Source organism: Bubalus kerabau, chromosome 3 (assembly GCF_029407905.1).
Source record: "Bubalus kerabau isolate K-KA32 ecotype Philippines breed swamp buffalo chromosome 3, PCC_UOA_SB_1v2, whole genome shotgun sequence".
NCBI lineage: Eukaryota > Metazoa > Chordata > Mammalia > Artiodactyla > Bovidae > Bubalus > Bubalus kerabau.
Window position 1 is genome coordinate 176,080,359 of NC_073626.1, and position 5,427 is coordinate 176,085,785.

Genomic DNA, 5,427 nt, shown 5'->3' on the forward strand with positions numbered 1-5,427 from the left:
TACTTCCCCACAGAATCAATCCATTTAAGCTAAGTTGCGCCACAATAAAAAACCATCCCCAAATCATACAAGTTCATAAACATAAAGATTTTTTTCTTGTTCATCTTATGTTCCCATCATGGGTCAGCTCTGGCTCTGTCCCATCAATCCAGGATTCAGGCTGAAGGAGCAGGCACGTTTCTACTCAAAGATCAGTAGCCAAAACAAATCCCACGGTTAAGCTGGATGTCAGTGGGGAGAAGATCCCGATCCTTCCACAGAGCAAGACAGCAAATATCTTGTCAATAATGCAGTCCATCACAGCCTCTATTGCTTTGAAATTAGGCCATGTGATTTGCTTTGGCTAATGACATGTGACAGAGAAGGCAATGGCACCCCACTCCAGTACTCTTGCCTGGAAAATCCCATGGATGGAGGAGCCTAGTGGGCTGCAGTCCATGGGGTCGCTAAGAGTCGGACACGACTGAGCGACTTCACTTTCACTTTTCACTTTTCACTTTCATGCATTGGAGGAGGAAATGGCAACCCACTCCAGTGTTCTTGCCTGGAGAATCCCAGGGACGGTGGGGCCTGGTGGGCTGCCGTCTATGGGGTCACACAGAGTCGGACACGACTGAAGCGACTTAGCAGCAGCAGCAGCAATGACATGTGAGCTAAAGCGATATGCTACTGGCTTTAAGAGCCAGTACAAATCACCATCTTTTCTTCTGTTTGAGCAATTAGCAGATGGAGACTACTCCACAGCCTAGGTGCCAAAGTGAGGACTGTGCAGAACGGGGACCCCAGCCAGCCCTTCCTGGACAGACAGTGTGAGGAGAAAGCAACCTTATCCTTTAAGTACTGAGGTTTGAGGATTGTTACTGCAGCCTAAGCTAGACTGTTCATCTCCATACACACCTCCTTTGATTTCACTGTGCTGACAGAAGACGCTGGGGGATGCTCAGAACTGGACCCAGGGATTGACCAGTCAGAAAGCTGCTGATTTTTAAAGGGGACTAAAACACTGCAGAACATGTGACAAAGTTAAGCACATGGTATTTGCAGAATTACTATGCAGGAGTGTACAACATGCAATTCATTCGTTCATTCATATATTAATCAATTGACCAAGCCGCTCAGTCGCGTCCGACTCTTTGCGAGCCCATGGACTGTAACCTACCAGGCTCCTCTGTCCATGGGATTTTACAGGCAAGAGTACTGGAATGGGTTGCCACTTCTTTCTCCAGGGGATCTTCCCAACCCAGGGATCAAACCCGGGTCTCTTGCATTGCAGGCAGATGCTTTACCGTCTATGTGTTTGTGGCTGTTGGGTTTATGTCCTTCTCCTCCACTGGATTATCAGGGATAATAATTATCAGACATCACTGTAGGCATGAGGTCTGCTGCTGACCAGTGTGTCCTTGGCGCCTGGAACAAGGCCAGCAGGCACAGGATAGGCGCGCAATACAGAGTTGGTGAATGAATGAATGGAGTGAGTGAGTGAATGAATAAGGAAGGCACTATCATTGCCATTTTTCAGGTGAGAAACTGTGTCTCCAGTTCTTCAAGAAATGTGTCTAAAATCACCTTACTCACCTGTACACATTACACACCTCAGGTTCATGTCCTCCCAGAGAGTGGATCAGTTGTCCTGCCTCATTATTGAATGTCCTGAAGACTCTTAGCTGGGTGGAGGCATCTTACTCAGACTGTGATCGGTGATCTTAAGCATTCTTAGAAAAGTCTGAACAGTACAGTAAGATGAGGTCAGGGCTCAGGCAGGCCTGTCTCCAGGCATTAGTTAAGATCTTAGGATTCAACTCAGAGAGGAGACTTACTCCGCATACATTCTGGCTTACTGCCTGAGGAGAGGTGGTACTTGAGGCCATGGAGTCCTTCCCTCTTTCTCTGGACAGCCAGTGGCATGGCGTAGCCTCGTATCAGAGGGGGACATTCACACATTTACAAACACAATTTTAGTACCTGCTCCCACATGTGTATATACCCAAGAAATATGAAAACAAATATTTAAACAATACTGTACATGAATACTCATAGCAAAATTACTCATAATAGTTTAAAAGTGGAAACAATCCAAATATTCATAAATAAAATGTGGTATATCCATACACTGGAATATCTATCATTCAGCTGTAAAGAGAAGTGAGGTACTGATATATGCCACATCATGGATGAACCTCAACAACATTATGCTAAAGTGAAAGAAGCTAGACACAAAAGGTTGCATATTTTATTTCTACAAATTGTCCAGAATAGATAAATTCATAGAGACAAAGAGCTGATTAGTGGTTACCAAGGGCTGAGGGGAGGAGGGAATAGGGAGTGACTGATTAATGGAGATAGGATTTCCTTTGGGGAAAATGAAAGTATTTTGGAACTAAATAAAGGTGATGATTGCACAACCTTGTGGATGTATGAAATGTCACTGAAACATATACCTTAAAATTGTTTATTTCCTGTTATATGAATTTTACCTCAATTTAAAAATTTTAAGTATCTAAAATCCGACCATGGCCGTTATTAAGGAACATGCAATGAATTAATATATTCAAAGCATTTAGAAAAGTCCTCATTTTATATTATATACTCAATAAGTGATTATTATTATTAACTACTTAATTTTCTATCCATTTTAGAGATGGAGAGACTGAAGCAAAGAATGATGAGGTGACTTCCCCAAACTTGACACAGCTAAAAAATGGACAAGCCTGGATGAAAATCCAGTCTTGCCTGGCTCCAGAGTCCCAGGTCTTTCTGTAACACAAACCTGTGACTCCCTGAAGGTTGCTATAGCAACCAAAGTTCCATCCAGAAAACAAAAGCCACTCTAGGAATTTCAAGCAGAAAGGAATTTAACATAGAGAATTAGGTGTTTGCAAAGAGGGAATCAGGAGTAAAGATAGGAGATGCCACCAGCTTCTAAGGTCAAGAGTCACTGTATAGCTAGATATAAAGAGTTAGAATGTTGGTGCTGGTACCTGGAGTCAAGAACTACAGGACATCCTGGCCCACGATGCAGTCAGCACTGCCCCTGCTGACCCGAGGTGGGAGACTGATAGGGAGATGGAGTCATCCAGTTGCTGTGAAAACTCACCTGCAGAAACTCAGACATCTATCCTGGCTACCAATGGAAGAAGGACGGATTCCACCCTTTTCCACCTTCCAAATATCATGTGAGCATATTTCTTCAAACACTCTGAATTGTACTCATAATCTTGCCGGTAGAAGAGTCTGGAACGTCTAGCTCCTGAGCTTAGAGACCAGGAACCCAGCAAGAGCACAGAATGGGGTGGTGTGGCTGCCAGGTGCCAACAGTCAAGTTCACGCACAGATTCCAAGGCCAGGCTCACTCTGTGACCACCCCTGAGATAGGCACATCAGTAAGTATCCTTTTACTCTTTCAACTACTGCTGGGATTCACTGAGGGCCTACTGTGTGCCAGGCCCTGTGCTGAGCCCTGGGAGTATAGCGGTGAAAGGGCCCAAGTGCCTGAAAAGGTTCCATGTTCTGTGGCCAAGGGAAGGGGGGACTCCCTCTGGGAGACTGACATGGTCAGGCATTGTCAGTCTAGCCAGCAGAGGAGTCTTCTGTCGAAGGAAATTCATCCGCTCAACAGATATTCATGGAACATCTACTATATACAGACTGTGTGAGGTACTGGGGACACAGTGGTGAACACAACGGCATGCATGTCCATGTGCTTTTCTCTATTCACCCCCAGGAAGAATCATCCAGTCTAGCAACCACACATGTATCTTTCATAAGCCATTGGCTTCAGCCCTGGCCTCTCTCCTAAGCTTAAGACTCACATCTATTAATAACTGCTGGCTTGGCCTCATCATCATAACAATAACACATATAATACATACTTGTCCCAAGCACTGCACATAAATTCACTCATTTCAGACCTCATTAATCCTATGAAATGAGTACCGTAATTACTCTCGTTTTACAGATGATAAAAGTAAGGGATTGTTTTAAAGTAGACTAAAGTAACTTGGCCATACAGTTATTAAATGGTCAGAGACCCAACCCAGCCAGGCTGGCTCCGGAGCCCTTGCTCCCAACGCCTGAACTACTCAGTCTCTCAACATTTCCCCTTGGATGTTCTAACATCCCACACGGAAACGTGATGTCCCTTCTCCTCTCTGAATCCAACTCCAGTCGTCCACACTGCGATAGATGACATTCACCCGGCTGGTCAGGTCAAAAGCCGGGACTCATCTTTGATTCTTCTCTTTTTATTCACACCCCCTTGTCTAACCTATCAGCAATTTCTATTGACTTTTCCTCCAAAACATTGCCCAGCTCAGCTCACGTTACACCATCTCCTTTGCTGTCACCCTAGTTAGCCACCTCCTTCCCTGACTTGGAGAAGGAAATGGCAACCCGCTCCAGTATTCTTGCCTACAGAATCCTGTGGACAGAGGAGCCTGGTGGGCTGCTGTCCATAGGGTCGCACAGAGTTGGACACGACTGAAGCGACTTAGCATGTAGGCATGCATGTATTCCCTGACTACTCTGGTCATCTCCCAGATGGCCACCCTGCTCTGACTCTGACCTTCTTCCACCCCTTAAATCCTGCTGTCTTTTAAAACATAAACCAGGAACTTCCCTGGTGGTCCAGTAACTAAGACTCTGTACTCCCAGTGCAGGGGGCCTGGGTTCAATCCCTGGTCAGGGAACTAGATCCCACATGCCGCAACTAAGAGTTTGCATGCCACAACTAAAGATCCCATGTGCCTCAACTGAGACCTGGTGCGGCCAAATAAATAAATAAAAATAAATATTTTTAAAAATAAAACAAACTAGTCACATAATACCCTGCTTAAGGGCTTCTGATTTTAGATACAGAAATGTGATTAAATATATGAATTAAATCATTTAAATGTGATTTTATTTTCATACTTTAGCATGATCTCCAAGGCCCCATCTGATGCAACCAATCCTATGTCATCCCCTCCCCTCTCGCCCACTCCTCTCCAGCCCACCCTGTCCTGACAGCTGTTCCTCAAACACTCCAAGCTCCTTCCAGCCTCAGGGCCCGTACACTTGCCTGGAATTCTCTCCCCCAGGCCCTCCCTCCTCTACCTGCCTTCTTCTCCTTCAGGTTTCAACTCAAATGTCACTCCCTCAAAGAGGTTTCCTCCAACTCCTTCCTAACCCTGGCTCAGGAAGACAGTTTTCCAACTCTCCATCCGTTCCTTTCCTCCGTTCTATTTTCAGAATGCTTTTCATTATCTGAAGTTGCCTGTGTGTGTGCTAAGTTGCTTCAGTCGTGTCCAACTCTTTGCGACCCTATGGACTCTATTCCACCAGGCTGCTCTGCCCATGAGATTCTCCAGGCGAGAATACTGGAGTGGATTGCCATGCCCTCCTCAGGGGATCTTCCCCACCCAGGGATTGTACCCACATCTTTTAAGTCTC